Source organism: Colobus angolensis, unplaced genomic scaffold (assembly GCF_000951035.1).
Source record: "Colobus angolensis palliatus isolate OR3802 unplaced genomic scaffold, Cang.pa_1.0 Scaffold26, whole genome shotgun sequence".
NCBI classification, from domain to species: domain Eukaryota; kingdom Metazoa; phylum Chordata; class Mammalia; order Primates; family Cercopithecidae; genus Colobus; species Colobus angolensis.
Window position 1 is genome coordinate 9,042,942 of NW_012115821.1, and position 13,838 is coordinate 9,056,779.

The 13,838-nt window shown below is 39.9% G+C and overlaps 1 long non-coding RNA gene and 1 pseudogene across 1 annotated transcript in view; one reads left to right on the forward strand and one right to left on the reverse strand.

The window, feature by feature from the left end:
- The window catches only part of LOC105515391, a 31,839-nt gene extending 27,625 nt beyond the window's left edge, over window positions 1–4,214 (reverse strand). The window contains exon 1 of the long non-coding RNA XR_001002320.1: window positions 4,093–4,214. This is a non-coding gene — a long non-coding RNA (uncharacterized LOC105515391). The remainder of the gene's footprint in view (window positions 1–4,092) is intronic.
- A 1,948-nt stretch (window positions 4,215–6,162) lies between these two features.
- Window positions 6,163–13,838, forward strand: part of LOC105515460 — a 44,163-nt pseudogene continuing 36,487 nt past the window's right edge.

Sequence of the window (13,838 nt, forward strand, 5' to 3'; positions counted from 1 at the left end):
CAGGTGAGGTGATGCCTTGCCCTGCTTCAGCTCTCGCTGGTCGGGCTGCAGCAGCTGACCAGCACCAATTGTCCGGCACTCCCCAGTGAGATGACCCCAGTACCTCAGTTGAAAATGCAGAAATCACCGGTCTTCTGTGTCGCTCGCGCTGGTAGTTGGAGACTGGAGCTGTTCCTATTCGGCCATCTTGCTCCGCCCCCGCAAATAATTATAAGAGAACTCCAAATGGTAGCAGAGCTGAGGGACAGTACCCAAAAGAGGACAAACTTGGAAGGCGGCCACCTTCCCAAGGCTGAGATTCAGACCTGATTGGAGAAGGTTTGCAACTCACTAGGAGGTAGAGAAATTTGCTGTTTTGCTAGGTCAGAGCTGGTCCACAGTTGCTGGACAAGCAGGAAGTAAACCTTGGGGCATAGGTGTGGTACGGCTGGTAACTGGACATGCAGGCTTGCAGAGGGTGTTGGAGAGGTGTGGGCAGAAAGCTTGAATGTGTAGTGCTCTGTTGAAAAGACCATGGACAGGTGAGACTAACCGGGGTTGCTGAGTCATGGAGGGACTCATGCTCTGGCTTCATGATAAGGGCAGAGCCCTACCACATGTCTTCCCATCCACACCAATGACTGTCAGTGTGGTTCTTGGAACACACAAGAGAGCCCCTTTTCTCCTCTGATGTGCCTCCAGTGCCTGCTACTAAGAAAGCTTAACATTGTGCTTATAGTAAAGGATAAATGCTTCAAGAAAGTCCACGATTATTACAGAGCAGGTATCAAAGGGTAAATTTGGAGATGAAAAGCAAAAAAATGATAAATGGTACACATGTAATTTTGTATGATCCTTATAATAACGCTATGAGGAAGGAATAAAAGTTACTCAAATTTTATAGCCAAGGAAGCTGAGATTCAGATAGGCTAAATGATTTTCCCTAAGTTCCATACACAGTGATTGGGAGAGCCAGGATTCAAACCCAAGGAAACTGATTCCAAAATATAGCAAGTGCAGTCTACACCCAGCCAACCAGATTAGCACTAGGCTCTGTTATCCATGGCTCCTCTCCTTTCCTTAGGTGTTTGATATAGTCAGGGATAGTGAAATTTCAGGAAATAGTTACAGACCAGAATTGAAGATCACATCATCATTCTTTTTCCCTCTTTAATACTCAAGAAAATTTAATTATTTCTTTCATCAAAAAAATTGAGATGCTTAACATAAAATGTATAACCTCTCTGAAAAGCTTTATCCTACTAGAGTTTCAAGGGGAAATAATGAAAGAATGCATTAATATCCAGCCACAAACACATCTATATTTTTATTCAATTTTGTCACTGTCACAAATATTAAAAGTATTGGAGAACACTTGATGAATCTTCTGGAGTTTTTAGCATCTCTGAGCTTTGGTCAAAAATCTAATTTATCATTATCACTTGTCCCTTGAATGTTTGTATCCTGTTTTGCAAACCTCACAAAATGATCATTTCCTTGCTTCCTAAGTACCTTTTCCTCATGAATCCTGCTTTATAAGTACCAATAGAACCTGAAAGAGGCCCTTGGGAAATACCATTTACATGGGATAAAGTAATTGTCAAGGCCCCACAATTACCAGGGCCACTTTTTTATTCTGACATTTGTATAAATAGACATTTACAGAATGTGTCTGTTTCTGAATTTGGTGGGATTGGGTCCTCTTATTTACTCCTACTTTAACAAAACCAGTGTTTTAAATTAAAAACTAAATATGTTAAGATATATTAATAAATGCAATGTATGCACATTGCAGAAAATGTAGACAGTACAGAAAAGCCCAAAAAGTCAATCCAGTCACATTTCCACCACCCAGAGGCAGTCATGGTTTGGAATGTTTCCTTTCAGGCTTGTTCTTTCTGGGTGTCAAAGAATAGCACATTGGCAATAGGTTTGTCAATACAGTTCATATACTGCTTTTCTACAAATGACTCATTTTTTTAAACACCTCTGAATCTTTTATACTGGCTATAACAATAGACACAGAAAAGTGCTCAGCTCATAAGTATACAAGCTCATGAATTTCCACAAACTGAACATGCCCATGCAACCAGCCTCCAGATCAGAAACAGAACATCACCAACTCCTGGGAGTGCACCTCCCCAACCCCCACCCCATGCCCTGCAGTCACTATCCTGCTCCAACAGCAACCACGGTCTAGTCTTAACATCCATCCCCATAGATCTTGATTGTTTAAAATTTTATATAAATACAGGCATGAAGTATGCTTCGTTTTTCTTATGCAACACCTGGCATGTGAGATTCCTCACTATGTGTAGTAGTAGTTTCTTCATTTTCCTTGCTGTCTGCAAAACTGTCTGAAACTATATGGGATTAGAAGGGTGAAATTCATATATGCCCTAGTTCAGGAAACTGATCTCTGCCATCTCCTAGTGAGGAAATGTTATTCAGAATTACTTCTCTGATGAGCACTGCAGTGATTTTTTAAAATCTCACGGGAGGGTTAAGGGGAAAATTATGTAAGTGGCTTCTGTAATAGCCTCCAAAATTATGTATGTATCCAGGACTACTGATATTCCCTCTAAATGCAAGTGTCCCAAGTCAGAAAGGGTTTTCTTTCTTAGAAAGATGAGTTGAAAACAGAGTGAGCGAAATATCAGGATTAGACAAAGCAAATAAATGCGCTCACAGGAACTTCTTTAATTCTGATTATTTATGGGATTTAGCTACAATTCAAAGGGATTTCTTAATTCATGAGAACATTAACTTCTTGATCATTTAGAGCAGTACTACTCGAAGTAGCAAGGACCAAGTAGCTTTGGACCTTGAACTGACAGCATCAGCTTCACAAAAGAGCTTGTTAGAAATGCACATTCTCCAGCCTCATCCCTGGGCCTGCAGAATCAATATTTCTGAATATAGGGCCCAGATATATTGGTTTCAATGAGCCCTGCAAGTGATTCTGATGCTGACTAAAATTTGAGAAACTTTGTTTAGGAGCAAAAGATGGTAGTGGTAAAAAGCTTGCAGGGTAAGTTGAGGGAGCAGAGAGCAGTGGCTCACAGCAGTAATCCCAGTGCTTTGGGAGGCTTAGGCAGGAGGATCACTTGAGGCCAAGAGTTCAAGACCAGCCTGGGCAACAGAACAAGAACCCATCTCTACAAAAAAATTAAATATTGAAACAAAAATTTATCTTGTTGTGGTGACAAACGCCTATAGCCCTAGCTACTCAGGAGGTTGAGGCTAGAGGATCATTTGAGCATAGGAGTTTGAGATTGCAGCAAGCTATGATTGTACTACTGCACTCAAGTCTGAGCAACAGAGTGAGACCCTGCCTCTAAAAAAACTAAAAAATCAGTATATGATCCTGAGCAAATTACTTAACTGTTTTGAGACTCTGCTTTGTTACATATAAAATTAGATTGTAATAGCAACCTCATAGGATTTCTGTAAACTTTAGACAAAGACAATGCCCATGAAGGGCTCACCACAGTGCTAACTAAGGAGTTCTTTTTTTCTTGGGAGTCCGTATTTGGCCTTTAGGATTTCCATGAAATTCCTGATTAAACCATAGGTAGATAAAATGGACCCAAGTGGGCTGATCAGAGACTTTTTCCTAGGAGCTTAAAGAAAAAGATACGAGAGTTTTAGTCTTCACTCCTCGCTTGACATGTCAATGTCAAGGGCATGTGAATAAGGAAGCCAGGGGCAGCTGTCTTCTGCCATATGGGCAGAGATGGAGATTCAGCATGAGTGTCGAAAAAAGAGAAGAATGAAGCGGAGGTGCAAAAATAAATGAAAATGAGAGACCATATGGCCTCAGAGAGAGAGAGAGAGAGAGAGAGAGAGAGAGAGAAGGAGAGACAGAGAATAGATACTCAGTTTTTCAACCCAGACTCTTCAGAGGTCAGATTATAATTAATACCCCATAAAATGCTCCTGTATCCTTACACTATAGCTCCTTAATATTTCAGCTCATTTGAGGAGGCACATGATAATTGTAACAAAAAACAAACCTTGACTAAGACAAAGTACAGATTCAACATGGTCCCAGCAAAAGTCCCATAGCTACCACCATCTGAACCAAGACCCTGGCAGCCAGGACAGTCTTACCCCATGCAGTGTTTCTGATGCTTTTCTCTTCCTGCATCCACATATTTAAAATAAAGCATCTTTGGCCAGCTGCACTAATCTTCACAGCAGGGAGAATATTTACATGTTCAGCATAACCACCTGGAAGAATGAAAATGAAGATAAGATTGTCTTACACCTCATGGAGAAAAAGCTCATAATTCCCTCTTTATAATAATGAGAGACATTTACTCCCTGGAGTCTAATAACAGCAAAGTGGCAGAGAAGTGTCATCATTAGGCTATCTTTTGATGAATTCATTTTGGTAGTATCAGTAAAAAAAAAATTCTTAAAGTTGCAGATCACATATAAAAGTAACAAGTATTCTTCATGAATCTGTCTTCTATGTCTCCTTCATGCCCTCCCTACTCTGATTGACAGCTGGGGGAACAGAACACTTGAGCTCCTGACTGGGCTTTGCAGAAGCTGGTTTTTGGCCAAACTTACAGGTAGATATTGATTACAACTATTTATTATGCATTGAAGGGATAATGGAGAGCACTCCCTCTCCATACCCGACCACCTATGGGTTCCTTGAGAATAAGGCTTAAGGCTCTATCCTTATAATTCAGAAGAGTGTCTAGGTTATTCAAGAAGACCTGCTGACATCCAATGTTACTTCCTATCTCCTTGCAGTGGTGGAAATAAAATATGAGTATTAAACTCTATAGGCACCACCAAAGAAGTTTAATTATACATATAAAAAAAAAGAATGTATATGATATTTGCAGAATCTCTCTAATAATGTTCTCTTTGTTTGTGCTTATTTGCTGTTTATATATTCAGAGAGGAACTTGCCCAAGTGCCTCAAATGAGATCCAAGAGTTATGATTGAATACGATCATTGCCCCACATTTCTGTTTCTGAGAAAGTCATTAAAAAGAGGGTGGGTGGGCCGTTAACCCTCTGTGCCCACCAGTTTATCCAAGTTACTCATAACTTGGGGAAGTAGTAGTGAGGAGAGGGGGCTTCTGAGAGTGCTCAGGCATTCAAAACAACCAGTTCAAAAGAGGGCAGAGGTACTGGCCATAATATATCAATGATGATTTGCATTGTCTGGGAGCCAGGATAGATACGCAATTTAAATAATTTTTTTGAAGTTTGATTGGTGTCTATCTTGTCTGTTTGTATATGTCTCAAAATTGTGTTTAAAAGGATGAAAGTCAGGCTCATCCATAAAGTGAAATTTAGTTTTATTAAGTTTTAAGGCATTTATTTATCTTCACATTCACTTGTCATACTATTTCAAGAAAAAGTGTGTAGTTCAACATCTTCATTAATAATATATATTAACAAATTGAAGTCAAGGAAGGTAAAGCAGCCTTGTCCAAACTAGCAAATGACAGACCCAAACCCAGTCTTCTTCATCCTCGGGCTAATGTGCTTTCTCCCTGGGTCAAAGTTTTACTTCAGAATAACCCTGGTTTTGTCCAAGATATGAGTAATACAATTTTTAACAATCCTGCAAATAGGATTTTTTAAGGGATTGAAATGCTCAGCAAGGGCTAAGATATTATACACCAGGTACTTTCTTCATTATGTCTGAATCATTCTCTAGATATAGGTTAAGCTCTGAAACAGCAAGTTTCCTTACTGCCAACACAGAAACAGGGCCATGCATCAGGAAGAAAAGCTGGAGGTAGCCCCAAGGGCCTTGATCATTACCCATCAGTCTGAAGCTACATTCATTAAAGGAATCATTTTATATCAAGCGGGTGCCTATTTCTAAACTTTTTAGAAAGTTAAATTGCATATGTTTTAAAGTTAAATTGCATATGTTTTAAAGTTAAATTTTTGCCCTTGGGAAAGAGTTTGTCCTTTTTTACACAGGCAGTGTGTACTCTTTTCATGCATGTTTTTGTTTATCTTTCTGGTTTCTCAGCATCTTTTGAGAATTTGACCCTGACCCTGACCCTATGTGTTCTAGAGGGATGTCAATCACAGAGTCCAGACCACAGCTTAGGTGGAGGACTGAAGATCTGACTTATGGCAATCAAAATCTCCCTCCAGAATTTTGAATCTTGGGGAGTCACATACATGAGGTAGTTGAGGATGGAAGACCTGATGGCAGAATCATGGAGAGACTACTTGTGAGTTCCTGCCATCAGGACCCCTCAGGATGCTTATCCATGTCTTTTCCAAAACCTAAACCTTCAGCTCTCCCTTCAATTCCACAAGTTGACTAGTATCTTCTTACTTGTCTGTTGATTTATCTGCCTATTGCTTAAGTTACTGCAATGGATTGCTGTTGCTTGCAATCAAAGAACTCTAGCGTTGCTCAACTACTGAGTAGGGATGTGATCCTGAAGAAGTTCCTTCCCCTCTTTGAACATCAATATTCTTATCTACATAATGGGCATGATAAATTAGGTTGGATGTCTCTGTACATGAATAGATGCGAGAGTATAAATGAGATGGTCAACAAACCTTTTTAAAAGAATCAGTATGTTAAGCTTTGTGCTAAGCCCAGGGAACCACAAAGATAAATTAGACAGTGTGTTAAGATTCCACTCTGTTGTTCTGGGCATCTAACTTTTTATATAATTAGGATAGCAGCCAGTAATTGAAAACTTTCTCTGTTGAAATAAGAAATTTTACTCTACAGTTGGACAGAAATGGTGAGGGACCACAAAAGGGCTCATAAAGGGAGATGTCTTCAGTGTGAGTATTTGCTGCAAGCAAGCCCCTTGGTACCTATAAGCACTTCTGACTTCCCTGATGAAAGGATGAGCACATTATTGCTGGCTTGCTGACTCTATAGCCAGTGATTCTTTTTCCCCAGAACAGCTCCTAGCACATATCTCAAAGCCTTGAGCCTTGACTGATCAATGCTTGGCTAAGCCACAGCAGTCATTGGTGGTTTGGCACAGTTTTATTCTTGGCACTGACACCAATGTTACCTTGCAGATTTCAAAGCTCTTACACACAGCTAGATACTTAGCCTGAATTCAGAAAATAAAGTAAGAAATACCACCTCATCACCTTTTCTATTCTATGCAGACCCCAGATAATAACCACTGTGAGTGTATAGTTGAAAATGTGGTTTATGGCCCAGAATCACCTCACCTGACATCCAGTTCTTCATGCACCGTCAGCCTTAAGAGGGGAAATATATAAGACTGAGCTTTTCTTCTGAATTAAAAAGAAAAGTTAAGCTATATTGAGCATCATATTTTACGTGCCTTATCTTCTTTTAACTCACAAGAACCCAGTAATGTAAGCATTGTTACTACAGTGTTTCATTTGCGGAAACTGAGGCCGAGGATCTACAAAGAGGCAATACAAAGATTCAAATCCAGACTCCCTGATTCCAGCCTCTTGGCTTATCTTAACCACTATACACTCTGCCTCTTGCCTTTCTTCTTGGTAATGGGAAGTGGGTAAGGAAATAGCTAAATAATCAGATACAATATTAATAACTGTTCTTTTGTTCTCTGTTTGGCATTATTATGCAGGATCTGTAACTCATGACCCTGACAACATTCTTACCTGAGTATAGGCATAGAAAAAATGTTCACCTTAGCCTTCTATTTCCTATGTCTTCCTATATTCAATTGTCAGTTACCTACAGTAACATTTTGAATTCCAGATGGTCTCACTCTAACATTCGGGGAATTTTGGAGCCGAATTCCTCTTGGAGCCAATTTTCTCTCTTCCTCCTTTCACGCTAGGGTAGAAACTCCATTTAATATTGAACTGGGCAGGACCTAAATAGAATATCAAACTGGATACTCAGGCTAAATCTTATCATGCATGAGAAAGTTGAACATATTTTGAGCAACTAATTCTCTGCTAGTCAATTGTACTGGCAGAAAATATCCAATCACAACTCCAGGCTAGAATAAAATGAGTGTACAACTGAAGAAAGTCCATGAGAGTTATTACTGTACTAACTATTGGGTTTTCTTGAAGCCCTCTAATTTCCTCCTATTATAGTCATTACCACTTAGTAAGGACCAACTGTGTGCCAGGCACTGTGCAAAATTCTATACAAATACCATTGCACATACTCAAAAGAACAACAAGACATAAATAATAGATATCTCTATTACCAGGAGAAAATTAGGACATAGAAATTTGCCCAAACAAATGGTGCAATCAGGACTTAAACCCAGGCAAGTGACTTCAAAGCCTATATTTCTAAGCACTGATCTAGATGACTTCCACTCTCCCAAGAAAGGAAGCATTGCTAGTTTCATAAATCATTCCACCTATGTGCTCAGTGTCATGCACTTTACAAATATTCAGATAAATTCCACCTCCCTCACTCCCACTTATCAGGCAATAGAGGAAATGTATAAAAATATCCAGCCACATTTGTCAAACATGATCTGTTTTTCATGAACACAGTAGAGACTCAGTAGATTTCCACTGATATCAGCTGAGAAAATAATCAATTCTTCTGCAAACTCACCTTGCACATAATGTCATTCATTTGCCCTTGTAGATGATTTAATAGACTTTCTGGGGACTGAACTATCCATCCTATAAAAGGTCAACATTAAGAAATGTGAGAAAGTGCTAGAAAGGTTAGACTTCTCAAAAGTGAGTAGAATCTCTTTACGCCTGTGTGAAGTGGATGATTTAATTAATAGAACAGGAATATTGGGAGCTTAAGTTAGACCTAGAATCCTCAGGGACATGAATTCTTGAGTCAGCAAGAGAGTCAGTGCCTCAAGGCTGAGATACCAGTCAAAGCTCTGTCCTCCACTTTTCTGGGGTATAAAGTGTTTTTTTTTTTCTTTTCCCTGTGCAACAATGCAGCAGCAGATCCAAAATAACTCTATCCCTAGTGTAGAGACCCATCAGCAATGCTAACTCCACTCATGACCTAACTGCTTGGTATTTGGCCAAAATTACCTCTTTTTCATAGAATATAGCTTAGATCTTCCTCCTATGCATTTGCTAAAAGCAAAAGTAACCACCTTAATACCTGTCATACAAAGAAGACATTTTATTTTCCTCAAACAAAATAATACTTAGAAAACAAAATTATAACAAAAACAAAGCAGCCAAAACCCAACAAGAACAAAACCACTATGTGCTCTAGCCATGCTGGGTCCTGACTAGGATTGCCTTAAGCAAGTGTTGGTATATCACCTTACATCATCCCCTGTTTCCTATTAGTTGCTGTGTTGCTGAGTCTTTTATTCAACTATCAAAAAGCCAAAAAGAGAAGTTATGAGGCAGTTTCTGATTACACAAATATATAATATCCACATTGTCTCTAACAGTTTATTCAGATTGCCAGTGACTTTAGATTTAGAAGGTATCATTCAAAATGACCTAGGATTAGGGCCTAGAAGACCATCATTTCCAATGTATCCCTAATAAGGGTACACTGGATAAGCTACAGAAGGCTGAGGGGGTAAGAAAACCCAAAAAGCTAAATTCCAGAAAGTGGTAAGACCTTCCTAAGAGGGGAAAACAATTACTTTAACCCTGGTAGAATTGGGGGAGGAAGAAAAATCTAGTAAAATGCTAATGAAGATAAACTAGCCTAACTTTCAATGAATTTTTAATGACTATGCAAGCAGCATGAAAGATTATAATCCTAAGAAAGCTCAAACACAGAGAAACTTTGCATCCATTCTCCAGTTCTTTCCCAGAGGCTTTTTCTGGGTGCTTGAGGGTGTTATTCTGATGAATAGGAGCAGTGCAAGAGAGCTAAGAGAAAGTTATCCAGGTGATCTCAAGTTTTCAACAAGTTGGTTCTCCAACTTTCAATGGTGCTCCAAAGGCTGAATGTTGGGCAGGAGGACTAAAAGAAATTCCACAAAGTTTATGCTTTAATCAAGCATAAACATTTCCTTTTATTTTTCAACTCTCTCTCTCTATTATGTATATATATATAAAACACTAAACTACATATTGCATATTATATTTTACATATGTATTATCATATACAACTTAAAAAGTCCCGGCTGATAAGGATGATGTTTTTAAGACATGTAAATATTTTAGAAAATAAATAAATTTCTAAACAGCACCCAAATTCAAAATGCTAGGAGAGGCTCTGAGACAAAAAGAGACCCCAGAAGTCTCACTAGTACTCACATCTCAAGTCCTTGTGAAATTAAAATTGTTCAGGTGAACTGAATCAAACTAATGCTTCATCAAAGCTAAAACTAGATGAGAGTGACTTAGCTCCCAACACCATTAGCCTCACAGAATAAGGAACATGTCATTTTCTGGAGGCAAATATTGCTTGGGTCTCTCCTGCTCGTTTGCACGTAGTATGTAACACACAGGGAAAAAAAGAGAGAGAGAGAGACAGAGACACTGAAGAAGGAAGAACACGTGACCCATGGTCAATATAAGAACTAATCAATAGAGACATACTCAGAGATAAGCCAAATGTTAGCAGTATAACATAGATAACTTAAAGAATGATAAAATGTAGGTTAAAAATCTAGAATAAATGGTGGACAAGATGTGTGAACAGATGGGGAATTTCAGCAAAGTAATAGAAACAATAAAAAAAAATTCAATTTCATCATCTTTCAAATGAAGATGCCCAAAGTTATTAAGTAATTTGCCTGAGGTCTCATAACTAATCAGAAGTATAACCAAAACTTTAAAAAAACCATTTTTCCCAGATGATCTGCCTCCTATCACACCTCAGCCTCCTGTTTTTCCATCTGTATTTTCTTTAAAGACCTTGTTTCTTCCTGTAATGGGGAGCAGAACCCATCCAATCATCTTTTGGAGAGATGAGGAAACTGGGCTTTCCTGAAGCTGTCTGACCTAGCATACCTGTTCATTTCAGCTGAGGAGCGGTCACACTGCTAAGTTCTGAAATGGAAATCTTACTGTAGGTCTTAAACCAAGGTTTACATACAAAAAGTTTAATTTCCTTTATCTCTACTGATTTTATTAATGATAAGGCTACTGGTGACCTAGAATAGAAAGCATGAGTCTTTACTCCCTTTCCAGGCTCAAAACCCAGCATAGCAGGTCCAAGCTGTGATGGAAAAATCTGTAGGCTCATGACTCATTTGCTCTTCAGAGGGAGCCCCCAGTTTTCCTCTGAAAAATCTCCCTTACACTACTTAGAGTCCAAAATATTTATGTAGTATTGGTTTCATCTCAACTCCAGCTTCTATGGGGGACAAGTTATTTATTTGGCTTATGTGAGCATTTCATTGCCTCCTTACTCACCCAACTACTATGGTTGGATCAAGAATGGGTCCATAGCTAATATGAGCCTTTGAGACACAATCTGGGTTTTATTACTAGGACTTGTGTATTTTGTTGAAAAATAGAGGTATAGTTCCTCTTTTTGCTAAACCTGGACATGTAGAAATATAAGGTCTCAGTTTCCATGAGCTGCATGTAGAAGAATTTTACTTGAGAGTGATACTAACAGAAACGGAAGATAAGGCTAGAGGGAAAAAGAAAGACCCTGTTACTTGGTAGCATTGCTGAATCAAGCATAAACATTTCCTTTTATTTTCAAACTCTCTCTATATAAATATTATATATTAAAATATATATATATTTTTAAACTATATGTTACATATTATTTTTTACATAAAATGTATATTATATACAGTTTAAAAAGTCCCAGCTAAGCAAGCCACATGTAGAAGAATGAAATTGGGTCCCTATCTCTCCCCTTATACAAAAATCAACTCAAGGTGGGTAAAAGACTTAAATCTAAGACCTGAAACCATAAAAATTCTAGAAGATAACATTGGAAAAACTCTTCTAGGTATTGACTCAGGCAAAGAATTCATGATTAAGTATGCAAAAGCAAATGCAACAAAAACAAAAATAAATAGAGGGGACGTAATTAAACTAAAAAGCTTCTGCACAGCGAAAGAAATAATCAGCAAACAGAGAACCCCAGAGTGGGAGAAAATATTCACAAACTATGCATCTGAAAAAGAACTAATATCCAGAATCTGCAGGTAACTCAAATGATTCAGAGAGAAAAAAACAAATAATTCTATCAAAAAAGTAGGCAAAGGAATGAATAGACAATTTTCAAAACAAGATATAGAAACAACCAAAAAACATATGAAAAAAATGCTCTGTGGAAAACAGTATGGAGATTTCTCAAAGAACTAAAAGTAGAACTACCATTCAATCCAGCAATTCCACTACTGGATATCTACCCAAAGGAAAAATCATTATATGAAAAAGACTTATGCACACAATGCTTATAATGGCACAATTTGCAACTGCAAAAATGTGGAACCAATCTAAGTTCCCATCGACCAAGTGGATAAAGAAAATGTTGTGTATATACAACCATGGAATACTACTCAGCCATAAAAAGAAAGGGAATAATGTCTTTTGCAGCAACTTGGATGGAGCTGGAGGCCATTATTCTAAGTGAAGTAACTCAGGAATAAAAAACTAAATACCATATGTTCTAAGTGGGAGGTAAGCTATAAGGATGCAAAGGCATAAGAATGTTATAATGGACTTTGAGGACATAAGGGGGAAGGGTGGGAGGTAGGTGAGGGATAAAAGACTACATATTGGACCAAGAAGCAGCTTCTCCACTCCTTCTGGAATCTCCGCCTAGTTCAGCACGCTCATTTCCTCGAGCTTCTCCGAAGTGGGCAGCAGCAGCTTCCAGGGGGACCTGGGTGGAGGCTATGGCGGGACCAGTGGTATGGGAGGCATCACCACCGTCCCAGTCAACCAAAGCCTGCTGAGCCCCCTTAACCTGGAGGTAAACCCCAACATCCAGGCTGTGTGCACCCAGCAGGAGCAGATCAAGGCCCTCAACAAGTTTGCCTCCTTCATCGACAAGGTTAGTTTCCTGGAGCAACAGAACAAGATGCTGGAGACCAAGTGGAGCCTCCTACAGCAGCAGAAGACGACTCAGAGCAACAGGGACAACATGTTTGAGAGCTACATCAACAACCTTAGGTGGCAACTGGAGACTGGGCCAGAAGAAGCAGAAGCTGGAGGTGGAGCATGCAGCCACTGGTGAAGGACTTCAAGAACAAGTATGAGGATGAGATCAATAAGGGTACAGAGATGGAGAATGAATTTGTCCTCATCAAGAAGGATGCAGATGAAGCTTACATGAACAAGGTACAGCTGAGTCTCACCTGGAAGGGCTGACTGAGGAGATAACTTCCTCAGGCAGCTGTATGAAGAGGAGATCTGGGAGCTGCAGTCCCAGATCTCGGACACGTCTGTGGTTCCGTCCATGGACAACAGCTGCTCCCTGGACATGGACAGCATCATCGCTGAGGTCAAGGCGCAGTAGGAGGAGATCGCCAACCGCAGCCGGGCTGAGGCCGAGAGCATGTACCAGATCAAGTATGAGGAGCTGCAGACACTGGCTGCAAAGCACGGGATGACCTGCGGTGCACAAAGAGTGAGCTCTCCTAGATATACCGGAACATCAGCTAGCTCCAGGCTGATATTGAGGGCCTCAAAGACCAGAGGGCTTCCCTGGAGGCCGCCATCACAGATGCTGAGCTGCGAGGCGAGTTGGCGGTTAAGGATGCCAACTCCAAGCTGTTGGAGCTGGAGGTCACCCTGCAGCGGGCCAAGCAGGACGTGGCGCGGGAGCTGCCTGAGTACCAGGAGCTGATGAAGGTCAAGCTGGCCCTGGACATAGAGATCGCCACCTACAGGAAGCTGCTGGAGGGCGAGGAGAGCTGGCTGGAGTCTGGGATGAGAACAGGAGTATCCATAGGAAGACTAAGAGTGGCTATGGAGGTGTGCTGAGCTCGGCCTATGGGGGCCTCACAAGCCCC